Consider the following 19,071-nt stretch of genomic DNA (forward strand, 5'->3'; position numbering starts at 1 on the left):
TACTCTGCTGGGAGGAAGAGATTTCATCAGATAAATAGAATAATCATGTAAATCAGTGCGACTTTTACAATTATAACTAAACTAGTGCGGCTCTGCACACAAGTCAGCGCCGCCACAGCTTGAAAAACTGGAAAGCAGATGTTAAACCGGAGACAGGGTGGCTGCCTCGTAGGTGTAATCTGTCAGAGTTCATCAAGGACTCCTGGTGAAGAGCATTACCTTTTCTAGCACTGACCACCTGTGCACATGCGTTAACGCTGGCCTTGTTACACTGCGTGCAGCTCAAAGCCTGAACAATCCAGAATGAAGACCTTGAGTCTTGACATTTCCATTCTGCACCTTTGATAGAATCTCACTGATACGTCTGCTCTATCACAGATATATTTATCGCCATGTTGTCCAGAATCTGTTTATGTTTTTTACTTTTTACAAAAGGCAAAATATTTCTGTCCTCTATGGTATCGTTGAGGATGTAAATGCTTTGTGTGAATAATAGAAAAATATGAATGACAGAAAAAGTTAATCAGTCATCCATCCAGCCATTCATCTTCTTAACCACTTAGCCGATTCAGGGTTGCGGAGAGGCCTATCCCAGCTGTCAGCTGTTGAGAAGCAATCAAGTAATTTTCTGCTAATGCAGTTTTAACACCATCATAAAATAAATAGAAAAAAGTCTTCACAAAGCTTTTTGGGATAACGAAACCAAGTCCCTGTTTGTCCAAGATCAGAGGTTGTTTAAGAGAAAAAATAACTTTAGATCACATAAAGAAATGAAATTTCCATCTGGTGTCCTTTCAAAAATGCATGAAATGCTACATGTTTTGATCACTAGAAGACTGATTGTCAACTAATATTTCCTTGAGCATTAATTTATCAAGATGAAAAAAAGAAGATTTTGTCTGAGGCACAAATTTTAGATCTACTAACAGACATCGAAAGTACCACATTTGGATCGTTAATAGTTCCTAATAAAAGCCACAAATTTTTTGCATGCTACTGGAAACGAAAACACGCAAGCTTTAAATGTGCTGCTCATTGTAAATAAGAGATGTTTTTTCTCTGACCATTAGCACAAATATATTCTTAGCAGAAAATAGATGTCAAATGGAGTATTTTCACACAGCTTAAGCAGGCAAAATTCCTTCAAAGCTGAAAGCATTACATGGCCAGCAAAGCAGGTCCCCACATGGAGGGAAATTAATATCCCAGTTCAGACTGTGACAAGTTCTGCATCTCCTCAATGGATTATGATTACAGCTGGAACAAAGTCTTTGCCCAGTAGGAGGCGAATCAAATTGGCTGACAATCAGAAGAAGTAGGCACCAGAAGGAAAGGATTGAGAAGATGAACAGTTTAAAGTATTGACTGTTTACAGAGTTCCCCCACTAATGGTAGATTTCTATTAGGCTGGAGACACTTTGATCATCTGTTTTTTGTGTGTAAATGCTTTATTTTAAATGCTGCCTTTTCTTTTCCCCTACATATTTCTAAATTTTAAAAAATGGTCCAGTCGCAAAAATGGAGGAACCAATTTCATCATGGTGGCAGTCCACATCTGAGACTGTGTACGTCTTCTACTTCAATTAAAACATCCTTGCAGAAGCCATTATTGACGGTGCAGTAAGAAAAAAGAACATGTCTCTTTAGATGTACGTGAAAGCCGGACTGATAGATTTGCCGTCATCTTACTCTGAAGCTATATTGATGCTGCTGCACAGAACTGAGGCTGAACACAGTGAGACATGTTTAGCCAATCAGTTAACAGTGACATTGCTATGGGAATACAAATGAGCGTTGCCTGGCAAAGCGTGCAATAGATACGCCATGTACTGGCTCGCCAGAGAGAAAGGACATGTGAATTCAGATATAATGAAATGGGGAAGATAACGTATACGGTAGAAGATAAATTGCCCTGAGGCAACTCTGGGCTAATAAAAATAAGCAATAAGGCTCAAAGTCTGGACCCAGTTTCGTTACTATAAATCTATTTGCATTTAAATTATCACGTGAGAAATCAGATTTAGGTGACGATGCACCCTGCTAACTGGCCTGGGGTGGGGATAACCTGCATTATTCATGTCACAGCATGCTCCACTTGTTTGGATGGCAGTAATTGTTATATGATTAACCTGCTGGCTGCTCGCTTGATACATTTTCTTAAGCACCTCGCCGATGTCTGATTGTTGGAGCAAACCAATCCTTTTATCGCGGTCCTTTGCCAATAAATTCAGGGGAAAATGAAATCGAAAAACAAGTAGATACAGATACATTGAGACAGCGCTCGCTCACCTTATTACCGTCTAAAGTGTTGGATTTCACAGCAGCCTCAACACACTTGGTACCTGGAGGGGATGCTTTCAAGGCTTTCATCACTGAAAGAAATTTCACAATGAATCCAAGTTCATTTTTCTTCTCCATAACCCATATTAAAAATTACCATGCCAACAGCTGTCATCAAAGATTCGAAGAAATCAGATTAATCACATGGTCATGTTATGAACTCAGAATAATTATCTGTAAAAGGCTTTCGAGGAAAGAATATCCATTACTCAGCTATGAACAGTCAGTTGTTCACCGTCAGATGCCAAGTCACAGCTCCATCGAATACGCTTCCCAAAAGAGCAATGGCTGCAAGCCAGAACACAATAAATCATGAACAAGGAATCACTCTGTACAGAGTAGCTCACAATCCTGTTAATTTTTATCTTTCACATCCAATAAAGTATACGGCTAACAAGACAATTTTAAGATGAGGCCAGGAGCAACAGCAGCTCAGCCTCTCACACTTTCACACCGTCTAGTTTTGTTAATGAGCTGTACCATCCATACCATATTGAAGTTTTCAGGCACTATGCAAAATGCTTTTTCCAAGTGCTACTTCAATACATTCTGAAACACTAATGAACCATTACTTTAATCTGCCGTCACATCACAGCGGATTTCATTTTGCCGAGCTAGGTGTGCTTTACTAATTGGTGAAGGGCTGAACGTCACCCACGGCCTGGTTGCCGCAAAAAGGTTAAAAGAAATCATACGGTCACTATCACCGACACCTAAAACGAGTCACAATGTGCCACCTAGGAAACTTTTCTGCTTTATTTTTAATTATAACAATAAACGTGGATTGTCCAGTCTAATGGCTATAAAATAATGACATCGCCTGCATTTAGACTTGGCTTTAAGTCTTTTACACCAGCCTGTTTTACATACCTGGGGAAATGAAGACTGAGATGCACAAACACGAAGAGGTAAGTGCTTTTATTTTACTCTGTAGGCTTTGTTTGGTAGCTTAAATAGCAGCTAGTGGAACAACTGGTGTACCTGTGAAAAAGAACCTCATTATCTAAGGAGACAAAGAAGGTGAAGAGGGAAAGTGAAACAAGAGTGAGTCTTGGACAGGCTTGCACTCACTAGAGAGAGGCCCTAGCCTGCAAAGGCTAAATGAAATTCAGACAGCATTAAGTTGACTAGTTATGTAAGGAAAGGTGCCTACTTATGAGCCTAATACGACTGGGTGTTTTAAAAGAGGACGTGACCTGGTCTTTTAGACAGCAATACTGACAAGTTGTCTGTTACCACTGCAGAATCATTTATTTGTTGGTCCATTAACCTAGTGCACCCTGACTTACATCAAAGCTTTCTAGGACATAAAGTGAGTCTGGAAAATGCAACAGCATTAATATTTCAACATAAAAGACCATTCATAAGACTGACAGATAGTCCCCCAAAGTCATCAGTTAAACAGGGTCTGAAGAAGCAGGGCACAGCGCAAATATCTGTCCAACTTCATTTTGTCCGTAGAGTTGTGTGGTTCTTTCCATGTTTTCAGGTGCATGAGTGCAAAAACACGACTCGGGCTGTTCGTTCTCCAGTGGGTCTTCCATGTCATTGCCATCAATCAAATGCTCTGTATGTCACTTTGAATCACTATTGTAGGAAAGACGGTCCGTGCATTAACATGTCAGGGATTCTTCACTGCTAGCTGCAGGGTTTTCGGTGCGGCAGCGTCAGTTTGTCAGACAATTTGCTGCTCCCGACCAGACCAGAATATTTCAATAACTGTCCGATGGATTGACGTGAAATACTGGACAGGCATTTGTGTTCCCAGAGGAGCGAGGCTGACTTTACACATCTTCTGACATTTCCTCTACAGCAGCAGCAAGTCAAAAGAGCAAATTTTGTACGGACGATGAACTCTAATGACTTACAAATCCTAAAGCACAAACATGAGGTTGGCATTTGTGATTTGGAGCTAAATGTCTATTGAACTGGTTGCCAAAAATTTTGAAAGCGTACATGCCCCGTCCTCAGGATCAAGTCCGAAAAACTGTGCTAAAGCTATGACGTAATAGAGCTGAATTATTATATTGAGTCATCAAATTTAGATGCCAAAGACAGATGGTCGTGGTGAATCCAATATCGAGATAGACCTCAAGGTAAATACTGACTTCTGCAATGAAAAGAAGATCAATTTGGAACATACATAGCAAGGTTTACAAATTAAATCCCACTCTTCTTTGTTTTTTAAAATAATTTTTGAGAGCTAAGTCTTGTAACTTAAGAGTATCATCGATCATACTGAAAGGGAAAGTACTCACAGGCAGGGTTAGGATTCAGAGTAAGTAGAAGCTATAGTCATTACTAACATGAATGACAGCTATATAGCCCAACTGTAATTGGAATGCAAGGTTTCACTCCCAGGTAATAGCCATACAAAGAGCAGGAGAGTTCAGTACACGCACTATACTGGCCCAACAGAATAATTTGAACCATAAATCAAAAATCCATGCAGCAGTTCACCTTGAAGCTCTACAGGCTTGTCTTTGCCACTTAGTGCTAAATTGTGTTAAATATGAGTTCTTGTTTTTGTATCCTACCTAAACAAGGATATACTGTAAGGATTCAAGGATGTATTATATAACAATACACAATATAAATGTGCAGCAGAGTGAATGGGGATAGTTTCAAAGGCGAGACAGTTGTTTCATTTGCGGAAATAAATTGAATGTGATCTGTTGTTCCAGTTAAGATCGACCTAAATTTCAATTTGAAAAGAGCATTTTTAACATTAGAGAAAGTCTATTAATATCTTGCAAAGAATTAATTATAAAATAAGAAAGGAATAAAACATCAGTCACAACGCTTTACCTTGATGAGTATTTGCAGAAAAATGCAATCTTAAAAATTCAACAATTTCCACTGAAACCTGAATAATTACCTTAATCTGATACAGATTACCCAAGTGAGCAAGAAGAATATTATTTCAAATGGTAATGTATTTAACAAGCACCGTCATCGGACTGAATTTTAAATAGGCAATTCGTATTTAGACTTATCGTCAGTCAGCCGAATACATTATGTAGGCTCTGGCTCTGCCATAGGCAAGAGCTGGCCACCCATTTCTCCATATGACACAGAGAGATATTACTGATGGTGTTCTTCCATGGAGTACATCAGGCTTGCAAGAAATAGCAAATCTTATCTCAAGAGCAGATGCGCTGCATCAAAAAAAGGCCTTACGTTGCAAATGTGGATCCCACAAATCTAAAGTTGCACACTGAGTTTCATTGCCTTCTTATTACACCACACAGATGGATGGAAAGACAACTTTGATCCAGAGACATTGCTACAGTGCACAAACGCATGTACAGCAAGTTATTCGCAGCATTTCCAGTGTCCCCTACCACTCCATGTTGTCTTCACCCGGACTGGATAATAACTGTTTTTCTCTTCAGCTGGATGAGGTGCGTGTGAATCTGAACAGAGCTGCGATCTGCTTTGGGCCCTGCTGTGAGTCTCTGTGGATGAGCTGTTTACTGGCGCTTTTTGTGTGGCCAGTAGGATCCCACTTAGTGTGAATGATGGCAGCTGTGAGGGTGCCTCTGGCAAGTGTGACTCCGACTATGGCTGCTCGGTCTCATGTAGAGTATAACGCCAGCTGCTCAGGCTGAGTAGCACTCCAGTGAGCACGACCGATTGTGGCTGAGGTAAGCACGTCTCTGGCGAGAATGATGCTGAACGCAGCAAGGGGTGAGCACAACCCTGACTGTACCTCACCAAAAACATCATCTTGGTGCATCTGGATGCTTGAGATTGTCACTGCATTAGTCCAACTGTGGCAAGTGCGACTGAGTTTCTGTGGAAGGCGTAAGTGCAGGCTGCTGCCACGCAAGCTGGCAAACTGATGAGGGTGATTTTGTGATCACGGCAGCTTTGACTGCTGGAGCAGCAAGTTATCACTCTGGTGGAGTTTGCTGGTTGGGCAGAGGCTGCGATGAACACAACAACAACAACAACAACAAGTGTGACTGCAGCTGTGGTGAATGCGACTCAGTAGAACATGGTTCAAGCTACACTATTTCAAGCACAAATGGAGTGGTGGACTGTTGGGCTCCAGCACCTTCAGTCTGGACACACACAGTTGACTATTATTGTGGTTACAAAGGTAGAAAGCATCCATTAATTTACATGTGGCCTAGATCACTTGAATTTAGTTTTAGGATAAAACCAGAGGTTAATGTAGCTATGGCAACTGACTAGAAGATAGTTATCCTGACTTTGAAACATGTAACTTAAATAACAGATACAAGTAATTCATGAAGAACACTGGCTTTAATGGTCCTGGAAAAGAACTTATCTAATGCACACCAAGGACATCTACACAGGGCTCAGTTATCACATATAACATCACTACACTTCATAATCTTTGACTGGGACTTTAATCTTAACAGAAGTAACAGCTAACCTGTTTTAAAAAAAGGCTTATATATATTTTTTCATACAGAAAGAAGACTCCTTGTACTCTTGCTTTATTCAGGGCCCCAAAATATACACAACTAACTAAAACAAAAAAAGAACAACGTTTTTCGCCAGCTTCATAAATCTTGGACAGCACCATGGTCGTAATTTCCTGACTTGTATGGTTGCCTTCTTTTCTTTCTTTCTGATAGAAAGTAAACTTGTGAGGTTACAGTCTGGTCTTAAAATAAACAGCAGCCAATGTTCCCAGCAAAGCTGTGAGTGCTTCCAATTCCCGAGGCACCGCTCACAATGACTAATCTTTTCACTCGTCTATCAGTTCAAAGATGTAAATGTTTCAAAGTTCATCTGCTTCACAGAATGCACCTGAGATATACATAGTAATCGTACTATCAGCATTATGGAAAATGACAGTATAAAACACCGCTATTTCTGTCTACATTACCTAACATCATCAAAATAAAATATAGCTTTTTCGTGTAATTCTTAATAACACTCAAAAAACCCATCGCAACAAAAACGATATCGTGATTGAGCGTGATTTTCCGCTCCTTCCTGCCTGCCTGCATTATTTGGTTACTGCAGCTTACTGCAGTCAGTCCGTGTAAGGTCACACCGCTTTAGTCTTTTGCTTTCAACACTGAGCAATCTAATTCACAAAAGCAGCCTTTTATCATGAAAAGTACTTAAAAAACATTTGCTGCAAAGTGGTATTTACCCATCAATAGAAAAATCCAGCTAAGCACAGAAACATTCAATCAATTAGTCAAGTGGCAAACAATAATTGTAAGCATTGATTACTTGGCATTTTTTAAATTATAGCTCAGTAGCTGCATTTGAATTGACGTGCATCTTGAGTACATACAATTTATTTTTGTGCCCTCTCTCTGAATAGACTTCAAGGCCAGCAAAACTCCCAACAATGGCTTCCAGTGAGTTTGTATTCACTAAAGCTCCCCTGCTTTTTTTTCCTGCTTTCCTCATCCATAATTGAAAACTTTTAGACTTACTTCTTGAAAACTCTGACCGTAACTCGTCACACAACACTAAACACAGACCACTGGGCCGTTCCAGTTTATTGTGTGTGTGTGTGTTGCAGGTAAAATTCAAGTCAACTACATAAAAAAAAATAAAAAATAGGAGTGAGCTCATGAGGGCAGGAACAGGCAATATTAAGAGAAAAAGACGGCATTCTTTTTTATGATACGCAAGCTTCCAATTTCACTTCATCCTCATTTTTTTTCTACTGAAAATGTAATAAACCTGACTAACATCTGAATAAGCATGTCATGTCATCCAAATACTTGTGTAATACACAAATGTATAGAATAAGAGACGAAGCCTTTGTTTCAATAATAATTACGAAACTATAGTCAGTTAATAAATATGAAGAGGATAGCTCAAAAGGTCTGAAATTTGAAAATGCAGATTAAAAAAACATAAACATTCTGCATTAAAATCTACAATATACAGCAAGCTGTGGGTAGAGAGAACCGGTGAGGCGATACATTAATGATTGACTAGATGACTCAAAATAGCCAGTATATCTGTGGTTACTGTGTGGGAAGGACCTGGCAAAAAGGAGAAGTATGTTATGGAGGTTATGGGCTTGTTCATAGGCATTGGTATTCACAATGACGAGGAAAGACAGACCTCAAAAGGTTCTGTAGCTTCAGTCTTGATGCCAGATAACACAGTGCACCTTTAGAGCTCTTTTCAGTCCAGACTTAGGCAGCGTGTTGACCTTTCACATGGAAGCATGTGAAAGGTCAACAGCACATTAGATATGGATGCTTTTGGCTCACTGGAGTATGTGATTCATAGAACTTCATGGCAATAAAACATAATGTGTCAGAGGTGTTCTTTGGATTGAGGACAGGTGAGCCTGGTGGCTAGTCAATGGTATCCATTCCAGGAACTGTTTGCACTCACCATAAGAGGGCAGGCACTGTCGTGTACCAGGAGGACCCCGGGACCCAGAGCACCAGGTAGGATGTGTAGGGACTGACAGTGGATCCAAGATTACATCCCAAAATGTAATGGCAGTCACAGGGCTGTGGCCCAGCCTATAGAGGTCTGTGTCCCTTCATGGATATACCTTCCCACACTACCACTGTCCCACCATCAAACCGGTCATGTTACCACGTCCTCTCTGGACCCTTTTTTGTCTGTCACATGTGCTCAGGGTGAACCTGCATTTATCTGTGAAAAGAACAGGGCACCAATGGTGGGCCTGTCAGTTCTTGTATTTTCTGGCGAATGCTAATTGAGCGTCAGGATGCTGGGCAGAGAGCACAGAAACCAATGGAGGATGTTGTGCCCTCAAGTCACCATGTTTGTGATTTTTTTTTGTCAGACACATTTACATCAATGGTCTGCTGGACATTGTTGCGTAGGGCTCTGACAGTGCTCATCCTGTTCCTTTTTGTACAAAGGAGCAGATTCCAGTCCTGCTGATGGGTTAAGGACCTTCTGTCCAGCTCTCCTAGAGTAACTGTCTGTCTCCTGGAATCGCTTCCATGTTCTTGAGACTTCGCTGGGAGCCACACCAAACCTTCTGGTGATGGCATGTATTGTGCCAGACTACCTGTAGAGCCTCTGTACGGTCCAGGCATCACCTTATGCCACCGGTAGTTACACTGACCCTAGCCAAGTGCAAAACTAGAACAGTCTGAACAGTCAAAAAAGATGTGGAGGGAAAAAATGTCAATGGCCTCCACCTTTAAAACTATTTCTGTTTTGTGATTATTTCATTGTTGCCCCTCTAGTGGACATGTTTTTAATTTCATTAACACCAAAGTAGCTGAAACTGATTAACAAACCCCTCTGCCAACTCTATCCCACAAGTTTAACTGACGTGACGCTAAACTGTGAATATGCATCAACAGCCCCAATTTGCTTAGACAATATCTTGAGAGGAAGCTGTACCTGGAAGAAACCTTTGCAGGCACAAGGAGAACAGGAGAAAACTCCGCCTGGTGGGGTTTGAACCAGGAACCCTCTAGGGATGAGGCAACAGTGTCCTCTCCACCACTGTGCCACCCAGTTAAGACAACAGAATCATTGAGCTATATAATTCCACTGACAGAAAATGTACTGCATCTTTGCAGGACTGCCAGCTCTTCCTATTTTAAACACGTAGCAGAAATGACCACGTTATCTGGGGGTCACTCACGACAGGTTTTACAGGAGGACAGAATCACCACAGCAAGTCATTCTGTCCTCCCAGGGAACTGTGTTCACATTCTTGGCAAGAAGTCAGGCCTATTCAAGGTGGGCGTCTCAATCCAGCAAAGTTGTCACCTTGCCTGTCTGCGGTTTTCATGGATATGTGTCGAGGCAAAGCCAAGGTCTGACTCCACAGCTCAGGGACATTACAGTGGTATTCTTGCTGATTACAGAAAAACATCATCTTTTCATCATCTTTTCCACAGTTGGGTTTGCTACTCACATTTGTGCACATCGTGTGTTAAAGGCTTTGTTTTATATAAATATCACTACCCTCCCATCACTCTTAGAGGACAAACTGACACTGCTGACAGCTGGGATTGCTGTTTGTATAGCCCTAGTTTCACAGTGAATAACCCTTCACAGGTCTCTCCTTTGGCTCTTGTATAAAGGTTTCATAAAAGTGTTTTTAGTGTAGTATATATTTTTTATGCAAGATGCACTATCACATCAATAAAAGCTTGTGGCAGGCTGCAACCAAACAGCGAAAACCTGCGATATAAAAGATTTTGTTTTTGATGTATATTGTGTCTACAATGCACTTTCATGGGCAAATACAAAATCTAATAAAGTGGCACTGTCTCTTGATAAAAGTGTTTGTGAAGCCATAACATTTTAGAAAATCCATGCTTGCTTTTTTGTTGCCTCTCAGTAAGTTTTGAATATTTATAGCTGCAATAAAAAACACAGTAAAATGATCTTTCAAATATCTAGATAGCATTTTAAGTGCTCACAATGACTGCTTTAATATTGCAGCGCCTGCTTTGTCTAAGCTGCTTGAAAGCTTTTCACTAAAGTGAAAGGACAGGAGCATCCCCTCTGTTTTACCATCTCACTGGACGCCTGTTTTAGCATTGATTTTTTTTAGAGCTCCTAATGTTTAGTAGTCTTTGAATGACCTAGCCCTGGCTTGTCTCTGAACTTAAGCTGCCTTATGGCTCGGTGTGCAGCCTGAAATCCTCAGACAGGAGCAACCTGACAGTTTTTCTGTCAAGGTTAAAGACTAAAGGTGACCATGCTGTTGTTGTCAGAGCTCCGAAAACTTATGAGCCACTTTCCAGCAAGATCGTGTCACAATTAAAGCTTTTTTCTTAAAAAAAAAAAAAAAATCATCTTTGATATTTATTCTTCTTGCATCCCTGCTGCTTTGACGGCTCTCAGGATGTCGCATTTCTTATCCCTAAATGACTCCCTTTGTTTAAGGCATTTATGTTTGTCAGGCATTATAACCTAGACTAACAAATTTCCTGTGGCGAATGGCGAGAAATCTCATAGTCACAGTTGTTGACAGGAACACTTTATGTTGTAATATAAACTGTAAAATCCCCTTGTGCATCTTAAAGATATGTTTCAGCAGCTATAATGACACCGACTCTATGTTTGTGCACGGCAATGCAACAGTGATGTAAAATAATCTGTGAAGAATACATTTTTACTGTGCGGTACCTGGTGTAATACAGTGTGGGCTGAGATGACATGAAGGCGGCCAAAAGCTACACACATTAAATAAAACCAGACACAATCATCTGGCAGCTTGTGATAAAAAACAATAAACACTATGGTCTCAGAGAGCAAAAAGACAAACTGTCTGCATGCAAATATGCTTTGAATCACATAGAAATCTTTACAGTACTTTGCATAGACTATGTCTTAAAGGGACAGTTCACGGTACCAAAATGATTTACACATTTTCCCCTCGCCTTTAGCGCCATTTATCCATCGAGATTGTTTCGCTGCAATTTGCCCAGTTTTGGGTCTATCTGTTGTACAGATATAATGGGATGTGATGGCAGTTGCTTGGGGAGCTCAAAGCACCAAAAAGTTACATTTTTAAAAACTCAGCAACAACGTCTCTTTCTAGAAATCTTGACCTAGTTTCTCAAAAGACCACAAAGTTGCAGTGAGTACTTTCATGTATAAACTACTGAACTACAACACTTTTGCAAACAATATTGCTCTGGAGAAGAAAGCAATCATTAACCAATGACAAGATGCTCATGCTTCGACTACTCTGACAGGATGTAAATGATGAGTGTGTCTCCTTTGACTGAGCTTTAATGTTAGCTAAGTGTAAGCTCTGCTTGACTGCCAGATGTAGCTCCATTTAAATAAAATAGTTCTCACATGAAACCACCCATGGAAAGGTTTGTGGACTTTTTGAGAACCTTGATCATAATTTCTAAAAAACAGATATTACTGCAGTTGTTGCTTCTTTTTTAAAAACTTACGAACACCACAAAAACATGGCACCCAGTTCCATTATAGTCAAGAAAGATCCTTACAGCCACTGTCTCCTCAATAGGGCAACACACACCAAAACAAGCTACAGAGACAGGCAGAGACAGGCTACAGAAAAGAATAATGTATATTGGACAGTGAGATGGCTGTGTGAAAACGTCATGAAAACCTTTGAAAATGGACGATAAGTAAAGATTTACTCTTCAACTTTGTTATGAGTTTTGATTAATCGCTACCTAAATAATGTTTTACATATTACTCCACATTTAATGCAATAAATTACTTAATTACTCAGCAGAAAAAGTCATTTGTTACACTAGTCATTGGATTACTTACACATTACTGCATTATTTAAGTATTAGTTGATATATCTGATTTTTTAAAGGACCAAATATCGGTATAACTTTTAAAAATCTTATATCAGTCGGGCTATATATTCTTGATAAATCAAATTTTAGTGACACCTGAATGAAGCACGCTGTATCTTAAAGCCCAAGATGTCATCTTAAAACTGCTTGTTCTGCAACTCGAAGGTATTTTACTACCACACTAAACACAAGCAAAAGAATTAAGTGAGAGGATAAAATAGTACTGTTTTCCATGCTATTCAATATTCCAGCTGAGGCCTACAGTAAGTGTTATCTTAAGGGCAGTGCCAAGCCTCGAGTCAGCGAAGGGTTAGATAAAACGTCTGTGGGTCATTTGCACGTACACATTTTTGGTAGATAATATGAAGCCATTTAAATTGGTTCAAAGCCCAAACTCAACAGGCACCATCTAGATGAAAGGGCACAGTCAGATTTTGCCCTTGCTCTTGTGTGTTTGATTATTCTGCTTTTATTTTTTATTTTTTATTTAACAGCTCAGTCAAAAATATGCATAAAAGAACTGCCAGTAGAATTACAGCAGCAAACACCAGGATGTTACATAATAATGAACAAACGTGCATGCCCTTCACATTGATCTCTTGTATCTTGATGTTCCACACACAGTCCCACTTGATACAGTAAAAAAAAATAGTCAAATACTTAAATATAATACTTAAAAGAAAGAAAGAAAGAAAGAAAGAAAGAAAGGAAGAAAGAAAGAAAGAAAGGAAGAAAGAAGAGACAATTAAAGCATCTCTCTCTCACCCCTCAGGACCTTTGGTTCCCAATAATCCCCACTATCTTCAGCTGAAAACACTATGTTACCAGGGCAACAGCTGCATTGATGGTGTAGCTTCATGGAAGCGTGTGTGACAAAAGCGGTACCTGAAGCATCACACTTATAATTGCAATCAAGGCAGACCTGTGGCAGAGATGACTGGGGCTGAATTATTTCTGCGTCTCTAAGTGTGTGGTTTAAATTCCATACATGCACGACAGGAGACAAGAACTAGTGTGCAAGAAATTTATGTAGTCATGTAAATCTTTGCCCGTGTGCCTCCACTCCCTCTGCACACATTACACTTCACTGCAGTTTTTACCAAGCACCTTGATTCATGAAAAGTACACTTGCCGTCTTTGCCAATAACCTTTAAGCAATGTTTCTCAGCTTATCTGGATCATAACCAAAAATCAGGCTACTCAATGTCTTTGCTTTAAAAAGCCAAAAATACCTTTTAGTCGACTGCCAGCCTCAATCAAAAGCCCCGATTTAATACTTTAAATCCCTTCCACTGATAGATGATGAAATAAATGCATGACTTAGGTAATTTCTTAGCGGACACACGCATTTTTAAAGTTATAAAGAAAGAAAGTATCCTTCTTTAAACACCATTTCAGATCCTGAATGTCTATAACAATCGCTGACATTTTATGAGTATCTCAGGACCTGCAAAGACAGTCTGCCTCTCAGGAACAGGCGGTCCCAATATGAAGCTTTAGGCTCTTAGAAGATTCTGACATTTGAAAGATTTGACTGTCAATCTTAAAGGTCATTGACAGTGTGAAAGACGCGTGGGGTTTTGAAGAGTGGGTGAAAATAAGTCAGAGCAAGGTGACGCTATATGTTATACAACCTTCAGCTTCTTATGCATTCAAGTCCCTAAATGACAATTTTATTTCAGGGATTACAGCATACAGATTATATAGAGACTCCAAAGCTGAAGAACGTTTCATTTAACTGTAACCGTGTGCCTGACACAGACTTCATTTGGGTACACTGCTCAGATAAATTAAAGATCACTCATTTGAATGTTTTGTGTTTTTAGTATTTTCTCTGTCTTGTTGGCCGGGTTGCTGTTGCAGCTGTCCTGATATCATTCGAATATTTCCTCAGAGAAACATACTCCAACTTCAGCATCTTTGACTGCAGCTGGTGATAGCGATCCTCCACTCATAGTTGGAGAGCCACTTTAAGGCCAACCTGCAGCAGATGGGTGAACTGTGGCGAATATCATCACCAGCTGCAGTCAAACATGGTGGAGGTGGAGTCCATCCGCAAGATAAGAGACTCACTGGAGAGGCAGCTGATTATATTGATTTTGTTGTGCGTACATCTATATCCACCACCCCACCCCACCAGTACAAATCCATTCAGCTGGAAACACTGAAAAAAATAATGAATTCATTAAAGATAGAAGTGTACCGAATCCTGCAACATGCTGAATGTTCGTCTAAAGGTTATCTTAGCCTTTATGAAAAACGGCTCAATTGAAAGAAAAAGAAATCATCCAAAAAATAAAACATCATGTCTGACCTCTGATGATCTAACAAGAAAAGTTGGAATTGTTGTTGGCGCGTTGCGCAACTACAGTTCGGGCTCCTGCAGTCTTTTATCAAACAGCAGATGATAATTTGCTCTGCTCATAATGCACTTGTTGAAAATGCTTTATGCAGCCTTGGCAGGCGGTTCTCTACTTCCTAAATAAATGACTGGGATTTGCGTTCCACACATGATCATCCTCGTCAGGACTGTTCTGTCTCAGCCAAAAATACAGTAATAAAAGTCACCGCACTGGCGGAGGCTTTAACATAAACTACATTTAAAGGAGCAACTGCTCGCAGGGTGAAAATCAGTGACAATCATGGGAATTAGCATAAATCAGCGGGCGTCTGGTGGTAACGTTATTCCTGTGTGAACGGAGCTTCTGTGATTAATCGTCTCTCATGCACAGAAATGGGGAAATGATTGGATCTCACATTAAGGGAAAAAGACTAAGGCAAGTTCAATTCTTGGAAGCTCCAAGTATGCAGACAAAGAAAAAAAAAGTTAAGACAAAAGAAGTCAGCAGCTTCAACATACTGCATTTCTTGACTTCATCGAAAACAACAACATTAGGCTTTTCCTGGATGAGGAGAGCATCCAGAATCTGTGTGCTAACCCTGCTCTGCCTTCCCATGGTCCTGCTTTGCTCCACCTCTCATCATCACTGTCACTCTGTGGAGCCAAGCTGTAAAATTTCCCCTCAGAGCTTATTGGTCGTGACTGACACTGTCCTGGTCGAGGTTTCGGTGTATGTGGATGGCTCTGATGATTACCTCTTGTCAGCTGTTATCATTATCATCCTCTGAGCGTTGCATCATGCCTGACTCCTGTGCCCACTTGACCTGTGTGGTGGAACCTCAGAACACACTGCCATCTCAAAAACAAGACTAACTTGTACGGAAATTCAGTGAAGTGGAGGGTAACGCCATTATTTATGCAGGAATTATTTTCTTTCTGCTCACAAAATACAAACTCACAATTATATGTGTGTATATATATATATATATATATATATATACATACACACACATATAAACACTTATACTACTTTTCCCTGGGAGCCATTACCCCCATTTATTTTCTAATCACTCAAGATACTTTGCATTTTTACTGCATCACGTCTTACGGTGCCTCGAGTAACAATAATGCAAATCCCTGCAACAGTCTGCCTCTGTCTTTTATTTGCCTGCATCTGCACGCTGAATCCCAACAATAGCAATTACAAAACAGATTCTCTAATCACTTCAGATGCGACGGGTTCACACAAGTCTCACACAAGCACGGCACATCCATCTGTAGCTCTCGGATGAGACAGCACCTTCTCCTTCAAACAAAATCTGCTCTGGCTGACACATTCCCTGCTGGACAATAAATCTGAGTTTACTTCCTTTTTCACCACACACCCATGCACTGCGAAAAGGGTTCTGTGTGTGTGTGTGTGCGGAGACTCTCTCTCCGTATGTCTCAACAGATGAAGAAACTGGCTGAGAAAAGTCATTTACTTGTGGTCACACTCACGGGCGTCATCGCATTACGAGCCCTGTAGCGTGCAAGACTGAGAGCCGGATGACTGTGCATCACATCAAAACATGAGGTGTGGTAGGAAGAAAAAAAACATTCATGCATGATGTTGCAGAGGAGCAAACGCCTGAAAAAACGTGGCAACATCAGGGTGAGGGAGGGAAAGGATGAGCACCATTCAGTGCTGTGCTTGAGCGACGCCTCCCAGGTCTGGCAATTAAAACCAGCTCCTGGCCTCTGACACAGGCTGGATTCAAGCGTGGAAAAGATGAATGCAAGGATTCATGCAGGTGTACCACAGCTCTTCCTGACGTGTGTCTGCATATGGAGCCTGCTTGTTAACCTTTTCACCGTGACACTAAAAAAAAAAGACATGCAGGAGCAGATGTCTGAAAAGGTGCCACACTGTCTATTACAAAAAAGGAAAAGATCAGAACCAAAGGACTACCCTGTCAGGGACTCCATTCAGCACTCTGACAGCATGGATACCATTTGTTGTCACCCTTGTCTCAGGCAGCAAACAAACAGGAGATGCAAATTCTCTAATTGTGTCTTGTTTGTGTGTGTTGACCCAATTTCACATGATTTTAAAGAGGGGTTGGGATTGCTGGATTTACTTGTGCACTTGGGAAGCTCATGTCATTATTACATTTGCATCATTCCAGCTGGACATCGCTCAGCATGTGCGCCCACTGACACTCCATAAGCTAAACCACGCGTGGCTAACTGACAGAGAGGATGACGAAAGAGATAGTCGTGTTCCCTCTCGTGTTGCGCTACGGCAAAAGCACACAACTACGCCGAATTTAAATGATTAAGAGCAAGAAAATCGTTGAAATAAGAAATAAAAAACGCGCATGCACATGGAACTGTTTTTCCACTGTCGTCATCTCTTAATCTGCTTTTTTTTTGGTAAACTTGTCAGTCCCGGTGAATTAAAGAAAAAAAAAATACTGATATTAATAAAAGACAAACCGCAGTGGTGTTTATTTCACTGGCGGTGGAGTTGAGACCCTTCGCTTTAATGGAAGACGGTTTTTAATCCAAGGTTAAGTTAGCCTGTGCTCAACAGTCTTGTCACAGGTTGCGGTAGCTCGTTCCGAACACGATTCCCAGCACGCGGGGTCAAAGCACGAGCCCGGAGTTCCTGTGCAGGTGCGGCTTTTTTTTCCCCTTCTTTTTTAAAATCATTACCAGAAACGTCTCGCGCGTCTTCACCGCTAATTGCCCATTAAGGGAAAGTAACAGCCGCTCAAGCAGTAGTGTCGCATTGTGCTGCTATTTTGACTGTCCTTAGAAGTCGACCTAAGCTTTTAAATAAACAAACAAATAAATAAAATTCAACCACCCCTGTGACAGGTGTATCTCCACAAAAACAACCCCCTCACATTTGTTGCTTACTACTTTAATTCGCGGGCGAAATCGTCGCGGTTGAGCAGAGCCAGAGCTAGTCGCATGCAAGCCGCGCATCCCCCTCACCGTGCATCCTTTCCACTTCAGCATGCGAGGGGAGACCTGTTAAACCATCAATTATACTGCGGTAGCTACACAAACAGCAGTTGTTGCATGTGAATGAAACATTGCCGCTGAGCCCATTTGCAACCGTCTCCGGCAATTATCCTGCCGGCGACGTGTGCGAGATCTTAACAAGAAGAAGAAGAAGGAAAAAAAATCGCATCACAGAAGACACAGCAGAGGTAATGACTAATAATAAGAAAAATAACAACAGTCTCACCAGCAGCAATGAGGATGATGTTCCTGCTGTTGTGTGTGTGTGTCTTCTCTCTCTCTCACTCCTGGCTTTCCTTGGAGTTGATGAGGTTCTGCCGTTTGGTCCGACTGATTTCTCCCTCAGCTGTTACCGGCCACTGGATTTGGATAATTTTTCTCTTTCTTTCTTTTTTTTAATCCAGCGGTGAAATAACGGGGGGAAGCGGCGTCCTCTCGCAGAGCTCTGCCCTCTTCAAACTAACCTTCCCGCCCCCTCCTTCTGCCCATCTCAGATTGGCGCTGGGCGGGAGGGGCAAACCTTGAACCCGGGGGCTGGTTTAGGAGGGGTGATCTGTCGCGCTGATCAAATCCCGCGTGGATGTTTGCGGGAGGGCTCACTGTTAACTGATCAGCTCGTCACTGATGTTCCCGACAGCTGGAAGGGGGCTCTCCCCCCCAGCCCCCCAAAACACACACCGCCCCCCACCGCTCCTCTTGTGCAGTTATTGCACAGCAACCTCCCAGGCGAGAGGCAGCAGTGAGTGGGCCCACTTACTCCGGCGGATTGAGCACTGACGCAGGTGCCCAAGGTCCAACCGCGACAGACAAGAGATGCCAAGCCTAAGAGCTGCTGCTGACAGTGATACAGCAATCTCATCTGAGTCATTGCAGTGGTAGGAAATGGGAGCAGATCATCCCCACTCTGTGACCTTGGAGGGGGGATGTTGTGGTCTGATCAAGGAGTAGAGATGGGAAAAATCTGGGCAAGGCAGTAGGAACACAAGACGTCTCAACCTCTGTTTGAACAAGGTGCCCTTTTTGCATGGCGCGTAATGCCACCTCTAACCTCTGCTCAGTCAGCAGCAAATAGTACAAGACTGCTCTTGTACTCTGCAACTCCTGGGTGTGCCGTGCCATACACAA

The 19,071-nt window shown here is 41.4% G+C and overlaps 1 protein-coding gene across 2 annotated transcripts in view; it reads right to left on the reverse strand.

Moving 5' to 3' along the window:
- Positions 1–18,592, reverse strand: part of gabra3 (gamma-aminobutyric acid type A receptor subunit alpha3) — a 103,756-nt gene extending 85,164 nt beyond the window's left edge. For both annotated transcript variants that reach the window (XM_005749572.1, XM_005749571.1), the window contains exon 1: positions 18,173–18,592. The gene's annotated coding sequence lies outside the window, so the exon portion shown is untranslated. The remainder of the gene's footprint in view (positions 1–18,172) is intronic.
- Between the last annotated feature and the right edge of the window lie 479 nt (positions 18,593–19,071).

The sequence above is a fragment of the Pundamilia nyererei genome, unplaced genomic scaffold, assembly GCF_000239375.1.
Source record: "Pundamilia nyererei isolate P.nyererei 1_Seehausen unplaced genomic scaffold, PunNye1.0 scaffold00249, whole genome shotgun sequence".
Taxonomy (NCBI): Eukaryota; Metazoa; Chordata; class Actinopteri; order Cichliformes; family Cichlidae; genus Pundamilia; species Pundamilia nyererei.